Below are 25,687 nucleotides of genomic sequence, written 5' to 3' on the forward strand. Positions count from 1 at the left end.
CAATTAGAGGAAGAAGAGAGGTATATGGCACAAGTACCATATTCTAGTGCAGTCGGCAGTATTATGTATGCAATGGTATGTACACGTCCAGACATTTCACAAGCCGTAAGTGTGGTAATTCGGTATATAGCTTGCCCGGGTAAATCACATTGGCAGGCTGTGAAATGGATTCTCAGATACTTGCGAGGTACTTTAAACGCATGTTTAGAGTTTGGGAGAAGTACTAACTCTTTGGTTGGTTTTGTAGACTCAGATTATGCAGTTAATCTTGATAAAAGAAGATCACTAACAGGCTATGTATTTTGCATTGGTGAGTGTGCTATTAGTTAGAAAGGTACATTACAACATGTAGTAGCTTTATCTACTACTGAAGTAGAATATATGGCAGTGACTAAGGAAATCAAAGAAGCTTTATGGTTGAAGGGTCTATTTGGTGAACTCAGCTTATACCAAGGTGGTATTACCATTTTCTGTGATAGTCAAAGTGCCATTCACTTGACTAAAGATCAGATGTATCATGAGAGGACGAAGCATATAGATATCAAGTATCACTTCATCCGGGAAACTATTGCTGAAGGAAAGGTCTTTGTTAAGAAAGTCAACACCAGAGACAATCCTGCCGACATGTTTACAAAGCCTCTTCCAGTTGGCAAGTTCAAGCTCTGCTTGAACTTGATTGCCTTTTATGAAGAATGATTTAGCCCATATGGGCTTTAGCGGAGATAGTGGAGCAAAATTACTATATCACTCAAAATTAGGCCAAGGTGGAGATTTGTAATATGGCCTTCATTTTGATATAGGCATAAGCCTATTAGCAAGAATCCAAGTGGAAGATTGAACTCGGGCACCAAGTTTTAATATGTGTGGTGGATACATTTGTTCATGACATTACCCATGGCATCAAACTTGGAGACCACGTACTTCTTGCTATAAATAGAAGGGTTTCCCATAGTTGAAGACACACCAAAAAACAATTTGAAGAGCTTCTCTTTCTCTTTGTCTTCTTCTCTTCTTTTAGAGTATTATTGTAAGAGAGTTGTGTGTTGGGAAACACTTATGTGAACCCTTCTTTGGAGTGATCTTGTGAGGTTATTCTCTTGGGATACTTTTTGGGATAATTAGAGTATTTACTCTAATTATGTACTCTCTATTGTACTCTTATTGATATAATGAAATTGCTCCTCTCCGCTTGTGGACGTAGGTCACATTGACCGAAACACGTTAAATTTGTGCCTCATTTATTTTCTTTGCTTGTCGTTGTTATCAACTTCCTATTGTCTTTGTTATTGTCATTATAACGTTATTTGGCTAAATTCCGCATTACCCGGGTTCTCGATCCTAACAACCACTTTTATAATGAGGGGTGTATTTGCTCTAAATAGCAAAATCGAAAGATATATTTACACCTTTTCCCTTTAGTGTAACAGTTATGCAAATACTAGAGATCAGCTATTGTATACACGTTGAAGCAAAGAGTACAATAGATGAGATAAAATAGAAAGAATAATTAACTTTATAAAAGCTGCAAATGGAATAATGGAGAGCACATCCATAAAGCTGAAATTCTGGTTCACAGTGCAATAGGTGTCTAGTATCACAAAATCAAGGGTGCGATTTAGGTTGTAAACCTTCGGAAGGAGCTGAGTATACCTGCCATTCAACTGTTGCATCAGTTCAAGCAGATGCTGGTGTGCTTGATGGCTCCTCTGCTTCATGTTCTGATATTGGGGCAGCCTGTAGTCCAAGGAAACGTAAGGTTAAAAGTCGTTGGGATCACAAGGCTGAAGCAAAGTCAGATCCAAGAAATGAGAGCAATGTAGGTGATAACCAAAGGCAGGTCCTAGATGAGGACGTTCCTCCTGGCTATGAATTTCCTCCTGGATTTTCAGTCCCCGTTAAGGCTTGCATGGTTTCGTCTGATGCTTATTCAACAGCTATTTATAGTCCCGAAGAACCTAGATGTGGAGAACATCCACATCCAATCGTTATGGGGTATTTGCAGCAACGGTTCATTTTACGACTGCCTGTCTCTTATGGAATTCCATTGTCTGAGGTGAAGCAATTTGGCTATCCTCAGAAAGGAAGATTTGATGCTTGGACTGTTGCCTCAGGAATACCTTTCCAGCCTTTTCCTCCTTTACCTCTATATCCCCGTGATAAAAGAGATTTTGTGCCTGCTGCTGCTAATCCTGGGGTAATTAGTGAGCAGCCTCAAAATGCTAGGGAAGATTGGGTACTTGTCATCCTGGTCACTTGGCTCAAAATTCTCCAAGTGTATCTAGAGCAGACCAGCCTCAGGATGGCAACGGAAACCGACCTGGTTCTGAAAGAGCTAGTTAATCTCATAACTTGGGAAGGAAAAACTTTAGGAAGCAAAAGTTTGATAAATCAAAATTAATACCTCCCTGGCTTCGGATAAGAAATGGCTGGGAATACACATGAAATAACTTGATTGCAGGTGTAGCAAGCAGGGAAAATGAGCTTAGGAGTACAGATAATTGGGTGGAGCATAACCTTGGAATGCAGAATTTTTGGCAAGCTCTACGACAAAATACTTTCCACAGGTATTAGATTTATCTTAAATAGGCAAAGTTCTCAATAGCTTCTAATATTTCTTCAGTGCTTCTCCTTTTGTACTTGCAATTCTCTGTCGCCCACAAAAAATGAAAAGCACCCTTTAGTTTTGTAAATTTGATCTTTTAACAATTTTTAGGTTTAGGACCAAAGTTATTCATTTATTTGATGTCATACATTGATAGTGACCTTTCAATGCCTCAACGAGGTAAACTGCTCAATTCCTTTGGTTGTTAATTGATCATTAAAAGAATTGTCTGATAAAAATATAATATCTTGCTGGCCTCTGGATGGTGTCAATCGGGGTGCTCTGCGTGCACGCTTGAATTCCTCGTTATGACTCATTTGATGACTTGGTTGTTGCTTCTGTGAATTAGTGTATGCATGGACATAACTTTATTCTGCCAGGGGCATTTGGGTTATGTTAATCTGCGTATAGTAGATATCTTTTTTGTATTTCCATTTTCGAGGAAACGGACTTGATGAACTTGTGCTTGTGTGAACTCGTGAATTTCTTTAGTTGTGCTGCAAATATATAATCTTTACCTTGAACAGTTCCTATTGGTGTAGTTTGGGATAAAACTAAACCAAACTGGGAAAACACGGTTTGAGTACATTCCAAGCTGAATCAAACCATTAAAATTTAACTACATCTGACCGTTTTAGTTTGGTTTAGCTTGACTGGTAGTTGGTATCTTGTTCTCTGGAAACTATTTTCTACCAACCAACTAAATCTATGAAAAAATGAGGGAGGGAAAGGAGGGCAGTGAGACTCGAACCCACACTTATTGTGTAGAAGATTTTCACTGGTACCACTAGACCGTAAGCGTTGGTGATCATCATGCAAGAGCTTTCCTGTTCAGTCTTCACGTAAAAAGTATCAATATTTTCGAAGCAAGCTTCTCATACGGATGAAGCACCAAGTTTTCAGTAGTCTTTTTCGCCTTCTCCATCTGATGTGCCGCGGATTTGTGGCACATTCGATGCCTTTTTACTATGAATTTTGGTTGTTTTCAAGTAAGTCTGGTTCTTGTTAATACGTTTTTGTTGTGTTTTAGGAAAACAATGGCCCAAAATAAAAAAAACAAAGAATAAAGGAAAAATTGGTCAGAAATGAAGAATCGACGTCCCGTCGATCAACCGACGGATCGTCCTTCAAAGCATCGATAAGCTCGATTTTCCAGTGATGACCTTAGTTGAAGACGACAAAGGACGGAGACATCGACAAAGCATCGAACTGATCGACGCTTCGTCGTTTGTGTCATCTATCAAGATCCGTCAACAAGAAGAAAGAAAGACGGAATACTCGACGGAGCGTTGAACTGGTCGACGGCACCGTCGAATGGATCACATCGCTGAAGATACAAAGGACGGAGGAATGGACGGATCGTCAAACGATCAACGGTCCGTCGATCTTGCTATCAGGGGCAATTTTGTCAGTCGCTGTTGTTCGTTTTTGGAGCCTATTTAAAGAACATTTTAGGTTATTTTTAGCAGCCAGTTGTCATTATTATGCACGTGAACAAAGCTCCATTGGTGGGTGAGCATTGATTACTCCACTTTTGGAGCTTAGTGAAGACAATAAGATTCCATTTTCCATCATCTTTATCACACTTTGTAAGCTTTATGTCTCATTTATTGCTTACTACTTTTGAGACCATCATGTGTGAGTAGTTTTTTTAATCAAAGTTGTGGACCCAAATGATGGGTGTTATGTAATGTGTGTCTAACATTGTATATATATAATGGGTTGTGATGTGTTTTATTATTTCTCACATTCATTGTTAGTTAGTGGTTGCAAACACTTGCTTATGCACAAACCCTAGTTTATTTGAAAAGATGAACTAGGGTGTGATTTAAAATAATATAACAAGGACTCGGGGCGCTAACCCTCGTTTAATGAACTCACTTAGGGATAAGATGAGTTCTACTTGGCATATTTAATCGATCTTACTTACAACTTTTCTACATTTGGGAAAATCATGAAAAGAAATACTTTCTAACTATTGGAAAATATTAGAAAGTGCAATAGAGATTAAGTGCATACAAAACCCCGACCCATTAGAAATATATCATATTGATATCCATAGCATAACATCTAATCACCGCGGGGACAAAACTTTGGTTCTCCCAATCCAAACAAATTCCAAATACTTCAAAATAGCGAATACACACCAAATCTCTCCTCTATACTATTCGGAATAAAATTAAAGTTTCTAGAGATTAGTTACATAAATAATTAGTACCTTTTTCTCTCCATATTCCCTGTGGGATTCGACCCCAACCTTGTTTGGATTACTATATTTGACAATGTCCGCTTTACGCCATTAATAGGTGTAATTTGAGCGTATCAAATTTTGGCGCCGTTGCCGGGGAATACGGTTTTGAAATTACTGATTGTTGTGTACTCTTCTTTAAAAGTTTTTCTATTCCATCACACCTTGTTTGCTGTTGTGGTGAACCAGGTAAACATGGCAGAAAGACAGAATCGAAATCAAGGAAACCAAGGTGGACTCCAAGTGAACCCACCTGCACCAGAAGAGGATGAAGATGAGAATATATTTGCGGAATTCATCAATGAAGCTGATAATGCTTTTGCTGTGGTCCCTCCTAGGACTGAAAATGCTACTTTCAAAATTGATAGTTCTATCTATCAGCTACTGAAACTTAAAGGCTATCTCCGAAATTCTTCAGAGGATTGTCCACTCCGACATTTGAAGAACTTCCTGCATGTGTGTGCTCAACAATCCCAGGGTGTTGTTTCTGTTGATGCATTTCTGTTACGGGTCTTTAAATATTCCTTGGCTGGCCAAGCAACAGAATGGTATGAAAAGCTCCCCAACAATTATATTCACACTTGGAGAGAGTTAGCCAATACATTTTTGAAGAAGTGGTTCCCACCAAGCAAAAAGGCTGAACTTCGGGATAAGATCTTTGAGTTCAAACAACTTCCGGGGGATCAATTATATTCGGCATGGGAGCGTTTCAAGTACTAACTAGCTCAATCTCCAACTCACGGGTTTCCGGATGCTATTCTCACCGAGAAGTTCTACAAAGGGTTAGATAAAACGAATCAAATTGTTGTCAATACTGCAGCTGGGGGATGCTTTATGGACAAATCATTTGTTAACATCACCAGGTTGCTCGATAAGCTCACCACCCACAATCAAGCTTGGCACTCAAATGATAGTGAGATCTTGTCATATGGTAGTCCCTCTGTTGCCGCGGTGGCCAAAGAAAATCATGAGCGATATCATGCTTTTGCTCAATTGCAAACCACCGTGGATTTGCTGTCAAAGAGGCTTGCGGAGAAAGAAGCTAAAAATGTGAATGTTGTCGAAGAGATGCCATCTCATGCTCCCGGAATGTACCAAGTCTCAGAGGAAACTTATCTAGAGGGGCAGCCACAACGTGAGGATGCTAATTATATCGATAACTCTCAAAGGGGTTATCAAAAGCAATGGAGACCCCAACAACAAAGCAATCGATATGGCCGAAATGAATGTGGTGGTTCGGACATGAGGGATTACAACAACAACAATTATGGTAATCAGAATTCCAATGCCTACGTTCCACCAAAGGGCCGTTCTTCTAACTCTCAAAATTGGCGAGAGGGTCCTTCCAATGATCAAGGGACCTTTCGAATGGAATCTATGCTTGAAAAGATATTGGACAACCAAAATAAGAGTGACAAGAAGATGGAAAATTTGACCGAAGTGGTAGGCTCTCACATCGCTTCAATTCAAAAACTTGAGTCACAAATGCGAGATCTTTCTCGTGAGAAACAACCACCACAAAGAGGGGGCCTTCCTAGCGACACAATTCCAAATCCAAAGGGTAGTGGAGGTGATCACATTGCCATATGCAAAGCTATTTCTACTAGAAGTGGAAAGATTCTTAATGCGGTGAATCAGAGAGTGGTTGAACCTATCATTGTCGAGCCAATTTTTGATAAGGTTATTGAGGAAGAAATTGAAGAAAAACTGGAGGCAACAATTGAAGTGCCTATTATTGTTGAGAAAGATAAGGAGGCACACCCTATTGTTCTCGAGGGTGATGAGGAGCCAAGTGTTGAAAAAACGATCGGGGGAAGCACCCAAAAGAGCAAGGTCAGGGGGGAAATTAAACCCTTGACTCAAACATATAAATCTCCTCCCCCGTTCCTACAAAGATTGATGAAAAGAACGGAAAATGCCAAGTGCCAACTCTTCTACGGCCAATTGAAAGGGTTGTCAATGAATATCCCATTTCTTGATGCATTCCAAGAAATGTCCGGATTTGCTAAATACTTGAAAGACTTGTTGACGAAGAAAAGACCAATCAAGCATGATACGGTGGAAGTCACCCACCATGTGAGCGCCTATTATTTCGTCATCAAAGGTTGAGAAGAAGAGAGATCCCGGGGCTTTCACCATCCCTTGCACCATCGGTCATCATGATTTTGCTCGTGCTTTATGTGACAATGGGGATAGTATTAATTTGATGCCACTAGCCATCTATAAGCAATCCGGTTTGGGAACACCTAGACCAACGAGCATGTGTCTCCAAATGGCTGATAGAACCAGCAAAAGACCGGTAGGGGTTATTGATGACGTCCTTGTTAGAGTGGGGAATTCTTATTGCCGGCAGATTTTGTCATCCTTGATTGTGCGGTTGACAAAGAAGTCCCAATTATCTTGGGAAGGCCATTTCTTGCCACCGGGAGAGCTCAATGGACTCGGAAAAGAATGAAATAAAATTCCGGGTCAATGATGAAGAGGTAACTCTCCAAGCTAGCAAGGGGTTAAAATTGCCTAGTGCTTATGAGAGCATTTCGGTCATTGATTCTTTTGATGTGGTAGACAAAGCGGTGGATCATAAGTTAGAGAAGGAGCACTTTGATGAAACACTTTCGGCTATTTTGGTGAACTTCGAGGCGGATGACATGAAAGGGTATATTAAAAGGGTTAATTCTCTTATTGGTCGGGGTTCGTACTCTTATGAGCCGAAGAAATTATCTCTTGATCTTGATAAAAGAACCACTCCTCCGGCTAAGCCTTCGATTATTGAGCCTCCAAACTTGAGCTCAAGCTACTTCCCTCTCATTTGAAGTATGCTTTTCTTGGCCCAGATAATACTTTACCGGTTATTCTCTCATCTTTGTTAAATAAGGAACAAACTCAAAAGGTGCTTGAAGTGTTGCGGGCTTATCAAAGATCTATTGGGTGGACTATTGCGGATATTAGGGGGATTCCCTCTGGTATTTGTGAACATAGAATCGAACTTGAGAAGGATAGTTCATCAAGTGTAGAGCATCAAAGAAGGCTAAACCCTCCTATGCAAGAAGTGGACAAGAAGGAGATAATCAAATGGTTGGATACAGGTGTTGTATACCCAATTGCAAATAGTCCATGGGTTAGTCCGGTGCAATGTGTGCCAAAGAAGGGGGGCATCACTGTTGTCCCTAATTCCAAGAATGAGTTGATTTCTACAAGGACAGTTATCGGATGGCAAGTATGTATGGACTATCGAAAGCTCAACACCGCGACTTGTAAAGACCACTTCCCTATGCCTTTTATTGATCAAATGCTTGATCGGCTAGCCGGAAGAGCTTATTATTGCTTTTTGGATGGCTATCCGGGGTACAAACAAATTAACATTGCATTAGAGGACCAGGAGAAAACCACTTTCACTTGTCCTTATGGCACTTTTGCTTTTAGCCGCATGCCTTTTGGATTATGCAATGCCCCGGCTACTTTCCAACGGTGTAGGATGTCTATTTTCTCGGACATGGTGGAAGATTTCTTGGAAGTCTTCATGGATGACTTTTCGGTTATTGGTGACCCTTTTGACGAATGTCTTGCCACGGTAAGGTATTAAAGCGGTGTGAAGAAACCAACCTTGTACTTAATTGGGAGAAATGTCATTTCATGGTGAAGGAAGGGATTGTCCTAGGCCATAGGATTTTCGAGAAGGGTATTGAGGTAGACCAAGCAAAAGTTGATGTTATAGCCAAGCTCCCTCCACCAATCTCTATCAAAAGAGTTCGTAGCTTCTTGGGACATGCCGGCTTCTATCGGCGGTTCATCAAAGATTTCTCCAAGATCGCCAACCTGATGTGTAAACTTCTTGAAAAAGAAGCTAAGTTTGTGTTTGATGAGAAGTGCCTTAAGGAATTTAATGAGTTGAAGGAAATGCTCATCTCTACTCCAATTATTGTATCTCCGGATTGGTCATTGCCGTTTGAGCTGATGTGTGACGCGAGCGGATTTGCTATTGATGCGGTGCTTGGGCAAAGGCACAACAAAATCATGCACCCAATTTATTACGCTAGCAAGACCCTCAATGGAGCTCAAATGAATTATACCGTCACCGAGCAAGAACTTCTAGCCATTGTCTACGCGTTTGAGAAGTTCCGGGCCTATCTACTTGGATCCAAGCCGCAGTTGATTCGTTGGGTATTCTTGTTGCAAGAGTTGGACTTTGAGGTCAAATATCGAAAAGGTTGTGAAAACCAAGTTGAGGATCATCTATCTAGACTTTAGGAAGTTGGGAGACCGAGTGGAAATCTTGAGTTAAATGATGTTTTCCCCAATGAGAGACTCTTGGCTGTATCTTGTGAGGTTGCTCCTTGGTATGTAGATATCGCCAACTTCTTGGTAACGGGTCTTATCCCCGACAACATCAAGGCTTATCAAAAGAATAAATTTTTTAGAGATAGTTTTCAATACTATTGGGATGAGCCCTATTTATTCCGCACTTGTGCCGATAACATCATTCGGCGATGTGTGGCCGAATCCGAGGCCATGGAAATCTTGATAGCTTGCCATAACTCTCCCGTGAGGGGTCATCACAGTGGGAACCGCACAACGGCTAAAGTGTTTGAATGTGGCTATTATTGGCCCACCCTTTATCATGATGCAAATTTGATGGTGAAATCTTGTGACCAATGTCAACGCCAAGGGTCAATTGGGAGGAAGCACGAAATGCCAATGAATTTTGTCATGGAGGTTGAGCTATTTGATGTGTGGGGCATCGACTTTATGGGCCCATTTGTAAGTTCTCGTAGTATGTGATATATCCTTGTTACGGTTGACTATGTGTCCAAGTGGGTCGAAGCTGTAGCATTGCCCAATAATGACGGCAAGAGTGTCACCAAATTTCTCAAAAGAAACATATTCACAAGGTTTGGCACTCCAAGGGAAATCATTAGTGATGGTGGTACTCACTTTTGCAACAAGCAATTCGCTAATCTCATGGAGAAATATGGAGTGAAGCACAGGGTGGCAACTCTTTACCATCCCCAAACTAGTGGGCAAGTCGAAGTCTCCAATCGGGAGATAAAAAGCATCTTAGCCAAGACTGTTAATGCAAATAGAACTGATTGGTCATCTAAGTTTGATGATGCTTTTTGGGCTTATAGAACAGCATTCAAGACACCTATTGGAACTTCTCCTTATCGGTTGTTGTTCGGTAAAGCTTGCCATCTACCTGTTAAACTTGAACACAAAGCTTTGTGGGCATTAAAAAAATTGAACATGAATTGGGACGAAGCAACCAAGCTGCGGTTGCTTCAAATGAATGAAATGGATGAGTTTTGGTATCATGCCTATGAGAATGCAAGTTTGTATAAGGAAAAGATGAAGCACTATCATGATGTCAAACGTCTGAAGAGAGATTTTCAACCGGGTGATTCGGTGTTGCTATTCAATTCAAGGTTGAAGCTTTTTCCGGGAAAGTTGAAGTCCAAGTGGTCCGGCCCTTTTACTTTGGTGAGTGTGTCACCTAATGGGTCAATGGAGTTAAAGTCCGACGATGGGACCCGTACTTTCAGGGTGAATGGCCATCGGATAAAGCACTACCATTGGATGGTTGATGGGGACAAGATTGTTGATGCTCACCGGTTGAAACATGGCACCGGACCTTAACACCAAAAGTGATATTACGTCGTGCCGCGACGTTAAATTGTGCGCTTCTTGGGAGGCAACCCATGGTCATTTTCGCAATATGTTTTTCCATTTCGTTGATTTTTGTTGTTGTGTTGTTTTGATGTTTGTTGATGTGTCGACGAACCTAAGTGGTGAACCCAGAAATTGCTAGGAAAGCAGATACACGGCGCATTCGACGGAACATCATCTCTCTCTCCCCATTCGTTTCTTTCACGGTTCTCTCTCTCTCTCTCTCTACCATAACTGTTACCCACGTCCCCCTCTCTTCACCAACCCACAACCACCACTCCCCTCCTGCCCCATTACTTTGTCCCTCTGTGTGTGTGTCACCCTAGTAGTGATTCTTCGGGTGTTTTTCCTTCCTTAAAGGCTGAAATCAAATTCTTTCCATTTTAAGGTATGTGCGTTCGTGGATTGTTTGCTCCCTTATTTTTTCTAGTTGTTTGCTCGCATTCCATGGCTTGTTTTGATTATTTTTGCTTGCCTTCTAATTGCTCCATGTTTTTCTATTATTTTGCCTGGAATGCTCAATTTTTTTTTTTTGCTGGGGGTGGTTTGTTTTTGGATGTTGAGTCATTGATCTTTAGCGGAGTCGGAGGGCATTACAACAAACACACCTCATTCATGATATTGTTGTTGTTTTGCCCGCTACCTATTTGATGAAATGCCAAAGTGTGGCGTTGTGTGTAACGATGGCTTGGAGGGCATTACGACCACAGAGTTTTTTTGCCCGCCAATTGTTTTCCCTATTCTAACCCAAGCCAACGTGGGTTGAAGTCTGAGTAACCCCAAACTACGTGAAGATTTGCACCACAGCCAAAGGATTGTATTGAATCTGTTAGTATTAGCCTGCGAAATCATTCGACGCTTAGTTCGACGGTCCATCGATTCATTCGACGGACCGTCCTACTCAACGTCGAATGAGCCCTCTCAGAAGTCTTAACCAAAACAAACTCGATGGTGGACTCGACGGCCCGTCGAGTCAATCGACGGGGCGTCTTTCCCACCGTCTTTCAATCGCAAATTCCAGTGGCTAACAAGAGATCGACGATGAGATCGACGGCTCGTCGATCGATTCGACGAACACTTCGACGCTCGGTCGATCTGTTCGACGACTCTTCTAGAAAATCGATGGACCGCTGGCACCTTTAACATTATCACATGTTTTGCACTTTTGTCTGGTTTTGTTATATTTCTATGGTTGTCTTAACAACGAAGGGTGTTCTTTTCGCAGGTATGCCTCCAAAGAATCCAGTCAAGCGGGGTGGTGGTCCCAGAAAAGGCTGAGGTCGGGAACAAACAACCCTTACTCTTAGGGATGAACCCTCCGACTCTGAACGTCAAGCGGTGGTCCCAACAACTAGATTGAGGGCACAGGCCACCACTCCCCGAGCAGCATCACCCACCCCACTCTCCTCCCAGTCTTCAGAGGGGGCTTTATCCTCCACATCCGCTGATGCTAGCGAGGCAGCAACAGAGCAACCAGCCGCTCCTGAGCGAAATTCAGATGAGGAACAAGAGCGGCTGCGGCTGCAAAAGATGGAGGTAGCTGCAATCCGATTCCCCTATAAGGGGTGCCGAAAGTACTATATAAAAGGGGCAACTACAGTCAGCGGGGGTAATCCGAGGAGAAATATTCAAGAAGAAGAACAAATCAGTATGACCGTGTCACGACCCAACCCCGTAGGCCGCGACTGGTGCCCGACCTGGACACCCGTATACATACCTATCAGATATAGTCACACTGAAACTACGACAATACGGAAACTTGTAAAGGAACTGCATAGTTCGTAACATCACCACATATATATATACTTCCAGATCACTGTCTCCTGAGGAGTCACAACTAGTCATATCATGAAATAATACGCAAGCCGACAAGGCTGCCATCACATATCAATATCGTATGCTAGCCGACAAGGCTGCCACTATAGACGAACATCATACCACAGCACATCGCATAGACACAGCTGAAAAAAAAACCCATACACAACCCACACATATGTCTACATACCTCTAAGAGTACGAACATCGAAATATGACGGGACAGGGCCCCGTCGTACCCCTGGATAACATATACATGTATACATATCATAAGATTCAACCCAAGAGTCTAGACTCCGGAGCAACGGAGCTCTCCAAAACAGCAGAATGGGAATCCTAAGCTGGCGGATCACCAAAGCGAGTATCTGCACCTGCGGGCATGAAACGCAGCCCCCCACGAAGAAAGGGGGGTCAGTACGGAATATGTACTGAGCATGTAAAGCAATACTGAATCATAACACAAGGAAAAACGAAGCAGTAAACAAGTTTAGAAAGCAACCCGGGAGTAACCTGGAACAGCATCTTGAACCATATCATGTGGCCCTTACACAAATTCTAGCATACACAATATAAATATAGAATATTCTACTCGTAGCCGCTTCCGGCTAATAACACAATAGTCCCTTCGGACGGCCGCTTCCGGCATAATAACACAATAGTCCCTTCGGACGGCCGCTTCCGGCATAATAATGATGGCCCCTTCGGGCAGCCGCTTCCGGCTTAATAATGATGGCCCCTTCGGGCAGCCGCTTCGGCTTAATAATGATGGCCCTTTCGGGCAGCCGCTTCCGGCTTAATATCACAACCATGTCAACACAACTTAATCCACAAATACCCATACAAAGAGATGATGCTATGGAATGTAAACATAAATCGTAAATGAAATGAAATAGTAAAATCTCGCACCCCCTTCGGAGTGGTTTTGAAAATCAAACTTTATGTTTCCTTTAGTATAAAACTAATTTCCTCGAAATCATTAGTAAAACCATATACACAACTCAACTGGCACCTTATGGGTGTTCCCTTCGGAACAGAATAGGAGCGTATATATATATATATATATATATATCGACTATTATCCATCGTATAGGAAACTGAAGAGGGAAGCTCAATCACTTAAGCGTTCTAATATCAAGAAGTGAATAAGAATCATGAAACGCACTCAAGACTTATGAATAGGACTACCCCCAAAGCTCATATCCTTCATCACTTAAATCTAAGACATGCCAAAAGAAAGAAGGGACAGCTTTACATACCTATTAGCGACTATTCGTGAATCCTTTTCGCCTCGTCGCTCTTTTAGCCTATTTATATAAAAGTAACGTTATCGTTAGTAACTATAGTTTCTAGTTCACAAATTATAGCCCGTTTCTTATAGAACCTATATTTCAACTTATATATATATATATATATATATATATATATATATATATATATATATATATATATATATATATATATATTCTCGTTTAGGGTTTTCTATTATCTAAAGACTTAACGAAAATCGGGCAGCACTTCCCTTATATATTCGCCTATCCCGAATTCCCAATTATTCTCCTGTTAACACAGAAATACCAACAACAGAAATATATATATAAAATTCTCACAATTCAGCCCATAACAATTCCAACAACCCAACAACCTTTCTAAATCCATTTTAACCCACAATTTCGTATAACAACGATTTCATGCAATTTCTTACTTCCAATTTCATCCAATCCAATTTTAATAATTCCATTACAATACTATTAACACAATTACACCATAAAATAAGAAAATCTTACCACAATTTTCTTGGAGGAATTTCTACGCTTAATTGCTCCAATTTTACAATTTCTTTTTCTCCAACTTAAAATCCAATGTTGCTATCAACTCCTTGAACTTGTATTGCACTTGAAATTGATCAAAACAAGCAACACAATTTATTTTTCTCCTCCATCCATGGCTGGCCGTGAGCAGCCATGGATGTGTTCTTGCTTTTCTCTTTTTTTTTTCTTCTAAATTAATTCTTGTGAAATGAAAGTGAATTACTCACTTTGGTCATTAACACACATTTATATATATGGTGTCCATATATTGGACACGTTTCCTTCCCCTATGACTCATCAAAATTATTTTCATGAATTGTTATCTTTCTTTCTTTTTATTATTCTTATTTTTTTTATTTATTTTTTCAGGTGGGGCCCACTTTCAATAATTAAATTAATTAATCAATAATCCCTACTTAATAATTTAATCACAATTAATTAGTTCCTAATCTCCAATAATATTTCTACACTAAATAAAATTTATAACATTTTGTGTATTAATTAAAATTGAAAATTAAAAATTTCTATTTCTTGTCCGAAAGTAATTCTGCCTTTAACTTGAGTCGATTTGTTTGCGAATATTTCAACGTATAAATATACGGGGTATAACAGAGCGGCTTAGAGAGCTACCCTCGGATTACTGATCTCATCCAGCACTATCATCTTGAGGCATTCACACAGCCTCCAGGGGATTATTGCCCGACCATGGTTCAGGAATTCTATGCTACCTGCAGAGTGATGTTAGAGCAGCGACACAAGAACAAGAGAGCTTTGTAAGCCGCCCCTCCATTAGACACAGTGTATGTCCAGGGTGTCCATGTTGATATCTCAGCCCGCACAATCAACAGGTTTTATTTTGGTGATAACTTCGTGGCACCGACCGCAGTGGAATATGATGATAAGTTTGAAAGAAGGGTTGAGCAATCTGTAAGGGAATGGTTTGCGACGGTGATGGCTAGAGGGCCGGCGGACCAGGCCCCATAGGTGAGAAACTTGGCTGCCAAAATACATAAGGCGGATATCAGCTTAGAAGCTAAATTTTGGTGGAATTTCGTCATTTATCGGGTTCTGCCCACGGGAGCAGATAACATAGTCACGCCGGACAGAGCAGCGGTTGTGGCTGCCATGCTATCCAGGCACCCAATGAACTTGGGTGATTTGATCGGTAGATCCATTCGGGAACGCGTACCACAGGAGGCGACATCCTTAATATTCCCGTGCCTTATCACACAGTTGTGTAGGTTGGCCCAGGTGAGGCACATTGATACATTTGCAGCCACTCTCCCCGCAACAAAGGTGTGTGACATCACACGGAGTAGGGATGAGACCCTCCGTACATCTCAGGCCACCAGTACTTCATTGCTAGATCTCATGGATGAGCAGACTGAGCATGCTATGGATTCAGTACCATAGGGCACAGTTGATATGGGCACGGTAGGACTGTCCATAACAGAGGCCTCCACACCATCTGTAGCTGATGCTACCCCTTCTTCAGAGGCACCACCTCGGCCTGCTGTCCCATCTTCATCTCCTATTCCTACGTCAGCCGCAGCATCGGCCTCCGAGGATCTCTTTGTCCTTAACAGAGCCAACTTTAGAGAGTTTGCCATCAAGGCAGAGCGTGCTGATCAGCAGGTGACCCGGATATTACAGCAGTTGGGTAGGTTTGTCCGGAAAGATATTACACCAGAGTTGGATCCTCTTCAGGAGGCTATGCAGAGGCATCATGCTAGGGTAAATACGCGACTTGACAGTTTAGAGATACGGATACTCACTATTTAGAAGAAGAGTGCGAGTGGTACTTCGTGAGATTTGAAGACCGAGCTTGACCAGCTCTTGAGATTAAGGCCTTTCGGACAAGAGAGCGGGTTATTGTGGATGACCCGACACCACCTGCACCAGTCGCCAGCATTTCAGATTTGATCAGAGTAGTTGACTTGGTGACTGAGGATGAGCCTAGGGAAAGTCGCAAGAGAAAGAGGCTTGACACATTGGCTGATGATGAGGATGAGGGGGAGGATAATGAGGATGAAGACCCCAAGCTTCAGGAGGGTATTCGGCCGTCGCGCCTGGACATGCGGTTCACCGGCGCATCTTCCAGCACTAGTGCTATCCCAGCACCAGTCAGGCCGATTACGATATCTCCTTAGGACCTGCAGCCACAGGGCCAGTCAGCTCCACCTCTTGAGTCCACTGAGCCAGCAGTAGAGAGGGCTCCCATTTGCATTGCTGCGGAGGAGACACCTCAGCAGCAACAACAGGATTAGAGCATCTCAGGTCGGCCCCTCCACCATGGGGTGATGGTATGATTTTTGATGCATTGGGGACAATGCATCCTCTTTTTGCTGGGGGTGGGGTAACCTGATGTACCTTGTAGTGTATATATGTGTTAAATCTTGTTTAAAGTAATTGTGACTTTCATGATTGTTGCATTTTGAACTTATGGCATGAATTTTGAATGAAAAAGGATATTTGTGAACTTGAAAATAGATTGATTTGAAATTGACCCCTCCAAAAGTTTATTGCGTATCTTAAGTTGTAATGGATTGACATGCATGGTTCTTTTTGTGACATCATAGATATTAGAGTGTGTATGAATTGAGTGTTCAAATCCTTATGCCATTGTGAGTGTGAGAATTTCTTGTGTTCATTGTTAGCATATGTGGATCTAGAACTTGCCTGGTAAGTTATGCTATATTGCTTAGGATAGTTGGTTGTGAAGTGATCATAGGCTTTCCTTGTAAATAGTCACGTTAACCTTAAAAAGCCCAAAACCCATTATATATGAATATCACTAGTTCCCATGTTGAGCCTTTGACTTTTTCTCTTGATTATCCGTAACAAACCTTTTCCCTGCTTCATGAATTCATTTCATCTTTGCACCCGTTCCCTCCTTGACACTACTAGAGAAAAGAGGCAAATCGCCTAAGCTGGGGATGGTATATGTGTGAAGTAAAGGCCAAAAGCCTAAAGCTGGGGGTGTGTGAGTTGCATAGTCGAGAACTGGATGTGATAGCAGATCAAATTTGAGAAAAGTTTAAAAAAAATTATATAATAATAAGAATATTGTCTCATAAAAATATTTTAAATTCTAGTAAGAATAAAATCACATCTTAGTCATGAGTTGAAGAATGAATAGAATGGACATGAAAAGAAAGGTCAAAATCTGTAGTGTCGAGGAGGATGAGTCACTAATTCCCAAATGAGTATCCTACCCGTCCCCGAGCCTACATTACAACCCAAGAACAAGTCCTATAGTGATCACAACTGAACCATCTGAAAGTGTTAGGCATTGAAATTAAAGGCAAGCAAATGGTATCGGCACTTGTAAATCATGAACTTCTTTGTGAGCGCGAGTGCTTTCTATTCTCATCCATCCTTGTCCCGATTCTTATCGTAAAATTGTGTGTGGGACATTCTCCAATCTTAGTGAGGTCATAATGGTGAATACTCGCACGCATAAATGCGTCTAATAATGTGATGTCATTGATTGAAGCGTCATGGTCAATTCTAATAAGTTATTATGAAAGAACCCTGTTTGGGAATGAGGAAAGAGGGAGTTGATTTGAAAAATGCACATGCCAGTAGTGATGAGCAAGCACCATTGTAGTCACTTTTACTTTATTTTTAGCATAGTTGTAATTTTATTTTGTGGTTATTTTATCTGACTTGCTTGAGGACAAGCAAAGATCCTAAATTGAGGGTGTTGATGTGTCGCGGATTTGTGGCATATTCGACGTCTTTTTACTATGAATTTTGGTTGTTTTCAAGTAAGTCTGGTTCTTGTTAATATGTTTATGTTGTGTTTTAGGAAAACAATGGCCCAAAAGCAAAAAAATAAAGAACAAAGGAAAAATTGGCCTGAAGAATCGAGATCCCGTCGATCAGCCGACGGACCGTCTTTCGAAGTGTCGATAAGCTCGATTTTCCAGTGATGACCTTAGTTGAAGACGACAAAGGACGAAGACATCGACGAAGCGTCGAACTGGTCGACGCTTCGTCGTTTGTGTCATCAATCAAGATCTGTCAACAAGAAGAGAGAAAGACGGAATACTCGACGGAGCGTCGAACTGGTCGACGACACCGTCGAATGGATCACATCGCTGAAGATACAAAGGACGGAGGAATCGACGGATCGTCAAACGATCGACGGTCCGTCGATCTTGCTATCAGGGGCAATTTTGTCAGTCGCGGCTGTGCGTTTTTGGAGCCCATTTAAAGAACATTTTAAGTTCCTATTTAAAGAACATTTTAGGTTATTTTTAGCAGCCAGTTGTCAAAGCTCCATTGGTGGGTGAGCATTGATTACTCCACTTTTGGAGCTTAGTGAAGACAATAAGATTCCATTTTCCATCATCTTTATCACACTTTGTAAGCTTTATGTCTCATTTATTGTTTACTACTTTTGAGACCATCATGTGTGGTAGTTTCTTTAATCAAAGTTGTGGACCCAAATGATGAGTGTTATGTAATGTGTGTCTAACATTGTATATATATAATGGGTTGTGATGTGTTTTATTATTTCTCACATTCATTGTTAGTTAGTGGTTGCAAACACTTACTTATGCATAAACCCTAGTTTATTTGAAAAGATGAACTAGGGTGTGATTTAAAATAATATAACAAGGACTCGGGGCGCTAACCCTCGTTTAATGAACACACTTAGGGATAAGATGAGTTCTACTTGGCATATTTAATCGATCTTACCTACAACTTTCTACATTTGGGAAAATCATGAAAAGAAATACTTTCTAACTATTGGAAAATATTAGAAAGTGCATTAGAGATTAAGTGCATACAAAATCCCAACCCATTAGAAATATATCATATTGATATCCATAGCATAACATCTAATCACCGCGGGGACACAACTTTGGTTTTCCCAATCCAAACAAATTCCAAATACTTCAAAATAGGGAATACAAACCAAATCTCTCCTCTATACTATTCGGAATAAAATTAAAGTTTTTAGAGATTAGTTACATAAATAATTAGTACCTTTTTCTCTTCATATTCCCTGTAGGATTCGACCCCAACCTTGTTTGGGTTACTATATTTGACAACGTCCGCTTTACGTCATTAATAGGTGTAATTTGAGCGTATCACCATCAATCAAAGTACCTTCCAATCACCTTCTTATAACTATGTCTCTGCCGCACAACAGCCCAATAATCTGCTAAATTTGGTCGACTGTTTATGTACTCATCTTCCAACTTCAATAATTCAAGTCTAGCTAGAACTGGAATAAGCATCACATCAGCTAGATTGAACTCCTCTCCAGCTAAATATGATGTTTCACCAAGCTCAACTTCTACCTCATCAAGAAGCTTTTCAAGATGATCCTTACTGTCTTAGAACTTCAACATTCTTCAACTTTTCATCTGTATCATATGCTTCTTTTAATTTGCAATGATAGTCACTTGCTAATTTGGGAGATTCTGCCATTCGAGCAATTATTACATGTCTCAAGAATTTAGATACATACAAGCGATACCTCACAGGGATGTGGAAAAGGGTAAAGTACTTTGAGTCCCATTCTTGTATCTTATGCATCCATTCGATGACATTGCTGCTAAGTGTTGTACCGTTGCCGCCAGAAGATACTGTTTCGACAATTCGTTCGATATACCTGTGCATTGTGGAACAGGTTAGTGTAATTCCTCTGCAAAAAGCAAGAAAAGAAAACTTCGAAAGCAACAAGACATACTTACTATTAGTGTGTTTGACTGAGCAAGGAGTTTTAAGAAGAAAACAATACTTTTGTCAAATACAAGAAAGCATGTTGAAGGGTTTTATATACAAGGTGTCGTTCTTTTTTTAACAAATTAAAAAGGAAAAAGTGACGTGCAAAATGTAACTTGGAAAACGTTCCAACAAAATAAACTAAGATAGATTGAGCTCTGCAGTTACTAAATAACGAAGTTGTGAACCAAAATATCAATGTAACCAAGGGTGAGGTGGAAGATGGCTTACTGAATTATCTCAATAGTGTCATGTATGATGTGAGAACCATTCTGTAAAACTGGAATTTTGCCACTTGGATTCATCCTGAAGAAAAATGCATCCATGTTCTTGCCAGTTAAAGGGTTCACGTGATAAGATGTGTAATCAATACCCTTCTCCTCCAAAGTAAGTCTTACCTTCTGACTATCCAAGAAAAATGGATGATGATATAGCTGCATTATGTCATCAACTTAATCTACCAAGACTTGTTTTCCAGTACCTAATCAGAACAAAGTAGCTGGATAAACAAACACCTCACGGAATTTCTACAAAATTAAAACTAACTGGGAAATCCACAAAACCACAATAATAATAATTATAGAAACCTATTGGGACACCAAATGACTGATTAAACCTAAGGAAAAGGAAAAAAAAAAAAGAAGGAAAAGTTTAAAGAAGGATACAGAGATATGAACAGAACATACCCACAAATCTTCTGGGGCCTAAAAGTGAATTCCAGATACACCTTTGTGATTATTCTTTCTTAATTTATTGTCTCTTTACAAGGCTTTGGAAATCCGAGTCACACATGATCAAAGGAATGGGGACTTTACGGAGGGATGCTGAAGAAGTAAGCAAAAGCAGAAATAGTAGAGACTTTACGCTGTACAACAACAGCAACCCAGTGAAATCCCACAACGTGGGGTCTGGGGAGGATAGAGTGTACGCAGACCTTACTCCTACCAAGGTAGGACGGTTGTTTCTGAAATACCCTTGGCTCAATTGAAAGCATAAAAAGAGGTCAGATAAGGCCAAGAAATTCGAAGCGATATGGAAATGAAAGTAACGAAAGCGACTGAGCCATGAAGCAGTTTGCATAGGGACAGTATCTATCATAGATAAAATAATCAAAATATAGGAAATAATAGATAGTAGCAGAAATCAAAGCACAAGAAAATATAGCGCGATAGTGCGACTACTAATATGAAAGGATAAACGAGATTATCTACTATTCTTCTACCCTAATCTGGGTCCTCCAAACCCTCCTATCTAAGGTCATGTCCTCGGTAAGTTGTAACTACGTCATGTCATGTCTAATCACCTCTCCCCAATACTTCTTCGGCCTACCCCTACCTCTTCTGAAACCATCCATGGCCAACCTCTCACACCTCCGCACTGGGGCATCTGTGTTTCTCCTCTTCACATGCCCAAACCATCTGAATCTCGCTTCCCACATCTTGTCTTCCACTGAGGCCACTCCCACCTTGTCCCGAATAGCCTCATTCCTAATCCTGTCACTCCTAGTGTGCCCACACATCCATCTCAACATTCTCATCTCCGCCCCATACAACATATTTGGTCTAACCATCACTTTGTAGAACTTGCCCTTAAGTTGTGGTGGCACCTTCTTATCACATAACACTCCGAAAGCAAGCCTCCATTTAATCCATGTTGCCCCAATACGATGTGTGACATCATCGTCATCTCCCCGTTGAATAAATAAGCTACAACTAAAATGCGTTTATTCCTTTTATGGAGAGAGAGAGAGTGTGTGAGGGTGTGCGGGACCACTGACGCTGATGTAGAATCAACGAGATTTCTTCACGTTTAATTAGAGATTTCAGCAACGAAAAAAAAGAGATCTCTTATTTAGTTGTTATGTCGGTACAAATTTGGATTAGTCGAGAACTCCATTTTGAATATTGAATGAATTAAACCAAAAAATAAGTAGACGAGTGAAAAAAGGGTTAAGGAAAGAATTTGACAACCACAAATAGAAGTTTTCAATTTCCCTTGGTTCTTATGGATAATGATTTATTTATATTGCTCGAATCCTTCAAAAATATCTACCAGATCCTTCAAAATTGTGCATTTTTGAAAGATTCCACACATGCTGCTACATTTTGAAAGATCCGTGCAACATCAAAAATAGCTGTATTTGATATATACACTTTCTACTTTTTTTAGGTAGGGACTAAAATGAGTAAAATATATGGTAACCACCGTTAGTTGTACAGCCAACTGCTAGTCCTCTGTCAAACATCATATTAAAATATGGAAACTTGCTGTGGCATGGAACTGCTTGTACAAGAGAAGAAGTTCTATTTAACTAATAAAATTTCCTCTCTGTTTTTTGTTTTGTTTGTCCACCACGTCGTATATTATACGCAAAAAGGGTGAATAATGCTTCCTCTGAGGGTTTAGAGAAACTTCTACAACTTCACCCTTCTTTGGGAAGCTAACGGCTAATTTTGAGAGTAGGAAAGAGAAGTGACACAAAGAAGTTAAAAGATGAAAACTAAAAGAATCACTCTTTAGTTTAAAAGCTACTGCTTTATTTGGACATTATAGTAATGCCTGTAAAATATAATAGCTCTACCCAAAATACAGAAAAACTAAGCCGATATATATAGTGTGTGTTTGGTTCCAAAAAAAGTTTTCCAAATTTTTCATGTTTCGTTGATCAAAATTTGTGAAAACATTTTCTATAAGAAAGTAAGTTCGTTAAAAAGAAGGACATAACTTCCCTAGTACTAGGGTGGGCATGGTACGGTATTTGATACTTACGTACGGTAATTTCAATTTTCGGTTTCTAAAACTATTATACCATTACCTACCAAATTAATTCGGTATGGTTCGGTATTCTTAAGTTCGGTTTTGGTATTTTGCGGTACGGTAAATTGGTATCATAGTTTGTTCGACTTCGACTTACATATACTCATATCGTAGAGAATTATGACTTCGGCTACTCAAGACGAAACGTCTCAATTATATTATACCAACACAGTACACATGTAAAAATATTTTATTGCATCTATGCACTAATCCAAATTCTCTCTCTCTCTCTCCTCTCTCTCTCCTCACCAACGACTTTTAACGGCTCTATTAACGGCTACTTTGGAGAGTGAGGGTTACACTCCACCTTCATGGAGCCGCTCGGAGGTACTCCTCCAGCGCGTCTGATGAAGGAACAGCTTCCTCCGGTGGGGACCCACATACCCATCAGTGGAATTTCAGAAAAAGCCTCTTACGCGAACACTATCTCTGCTCCGACAACTATCAATCAACAACCAATTCGACAAACTAGGGAACAAATCATGGGTAAACAAACAATGCACAACGGTGTTCCTGCCGTTATCTTCAAGGCGTTGGATTACTATGGGAAAATGGCGGAGGAATGCCGGTACACTTTGGTGGGTCGGTTTCTGAAAGCAAGGCCTCAATTGACAAAATTAGGTCTCAATTCAAAGAAATGGTTAGTGTGAAAGGAAATGCCACAATTGGAGTCTTTGACAACTTTAATGTGTTCATAAAATTTACAAATGAGGAGGATTCCAAAATTGTTTGGTACAAAAGAGTTATTGAGATCGATGGATTGCAAATGTGGCTCCAAAAGTGGTCACTGAATTTCAAGCCAGAGGAGGATATTCCTTTTGCACTAGTTTGGGTTCTTCTTCCAGGTCTTCCATCCCATCTCCACACTTGGCATTATCTTAAACAGTTGACAGAAAATGTTGGAACTCCCCTAATTCTTGATGCTGCTACTATCAGTAGAACTAGGCCAAGTATGGCTAAAATCAGAGTAGAAATTGATATTTTGAAAACTAGACCTGAACAAATCTGGATTGGTTTGGAGTATGAGGATTCACCATTGAAAGGTTTTTACCAAAAACTTGAATATGTGGGTATTCCTAAATACTGTAAGCACTGCACAAAATTGGGTCATAATGTTGATGAATGTAAGGTCTTGGAAAGGATTAATAACAGATTAGCTAATGCTATGACTGTTAACAATAAGATTGCTACTGCTGGGATGATTAGTGAAGAGAAAGATAGGGGAGATGCTTCAGGGGTCCCTATTGATGAGAAACAAAATGATACTATTACTTGCAGGGAAGGAAAGAAAATTCAAAAAAAGGTGTTAGTAGACAAAGATACTACCGAAGGGGAAAACAAACGAATGAAGAATAAAAACAACAATGAGAGTCATAAGGATGTGGATCATGAAAAAATCGGGAGTCAAATGTGAAGACAAAGGGAAAGAAGAATAGGAAAGGAAAGGAAAATCCAAAAAGATACCAAGAAAGATAAACAAGGTCATTTTCAAAACTATATCCTTGTTGGAGGCTGAAAAAAGAAATAAGAAAACCAGGAAACATGGTTTCTTCATTGATTTGCCTAAGCAGGATAAAGACAACATTGATATTAGTAAGAATAGTGCTCAAATCCAGATTTCTAGAAGCAAAGATAAAGACAAGAGGGAGATTGTTAATAAAGAAGAAGCTGCTGAGATATCCACAGATCAAACTCATATAAGTGATACTGTGGAGATTCAGAATATCAATGAAACTCATGTTGATGGAGAAGTTCAAATGGATAAGATGGATACCAGGAAGGAGAAGAATGATGAAGTGGAAGAAGGAGAAATCATTTCCCCGGCTACTGCTAGTTCTTCTAGTCTACCTTCTCATATAAAAAATAATGAAGGCATTCAACTTTTTGTGGATCTCAACTGTGAACTTGATCTAAGAGTACAGAATGATACAGAGAATATCAGTCAAACCAAGGTGGATATGAATGATAAGAGAAGAACCAAGAACTCTGAATGTGAACAATAAGAATCAGCATCACAGAAGAAGAAAGTTACAAAAACATACTGCTAGTTTGAGAACTGTCTCTGAGGAAGCCAGAATACAAGAAAGTAGGGATACAGTGACATTTATTTGGTGGCATTTGAAATAAATGTCGGAAAATAAAGAATTTCTTGACATTTATGAATAAATGTCGTAAAAAAATTGACATTTGATGTCAAATGTCATAAAAACAACGACAATTAGTGCAAAATGTCGCAAAAACAATGACATTTGGTGCAAAATGTCACTCAAATAACGACACTTGTTGTAAAATGTCATTGTTTCTAACGACATTTAGTGAAAATGTCGCTAACATAATGACATTTGATACAAATGTCAAATATATGATGACGTTTGTTGCAAAATGTTGTTATTTTTAACGACATTATTTAGCGAAAATGTCGTTAAAACAATGATCCAAAATGTCGAATCTATTATGACATTTGTTGCAAAATGTCGTCGTTTGGGAAAATGACGTTAAAACATTTACATATGATACAAATGTCGAATATATTATGACAATTGTTTCAAATGTCATATTATTAGTCGCTAATTACCGATATTTACATCCAATATTGGAAATTTAAACCTTTTTAAATTATTCATCACTCTTTAGAAGGCAAAGGTCCAAATTTACCCTTGGAGTATACGATTTAGAGCAAATTTACCTTCTGTTAAAAATATGTCTCGTTTTTACCCTCGTTGTTATCAAAATAACTCCATTTTGCCCTTACAGGCTAACGACAACAACATATATAAAGGGAAAATTTGATCATTCATAACATTGAAGGACCAATTCGAATTATTCAAAAAGTTCAAAGACAAATTAATTTAAAATTTAAACCTACACTCTGAATAATTTATTTAAATCCAACTGTAGGTAATTAAGAAGTAACTAACTATGAACAACATTTCAAAGAGGATAAATACATGTCTGAGTACACCAATTTACTTAATTTAACGTATGAACCCTTTT

General features: G+C 39.9%; 1 non-coding gene and 1 pseudogene across 1 annotated transcript; both read right to left on the bottom strand.

Moving 5' to 3' along the window:
• Positions 1-3,356: 3,356 nt before the first annotated feature.
• On the bottom strand, positions 3,357-20,381 carry LOC132612094 (glutathione S-transferase TCHQD-like; annotated as a pseudogene).
• On the bottom strand, positions 5,491-5,596 carry LOC132619208 (small nucleolar RNA R71). Its single transcript, XR_009574615.1, has one exon. It is a non-coding gene; the product is annotated as a small nucleolar RNA R71 (small nucleolar RNA).
• Positions 20,382-25,687: the final 5,306 nt, after the last annotated feature.

The sequence above is a fragment of the Lycium barbarum genome, chromosome 1 (genome assembly GCF_019175385.1).
Source record: "Lycium barbarum isolate Lr01 chromosome 1, ASM1917538v2, whole genome shotgun sequence".
NCBI classification, from domain to species: Eukaryota; Viridiplantae; Streptophyta; class Magnoliopsida; order Solanales; family Solanaceae; genus Lycium; species Lycium barbarum.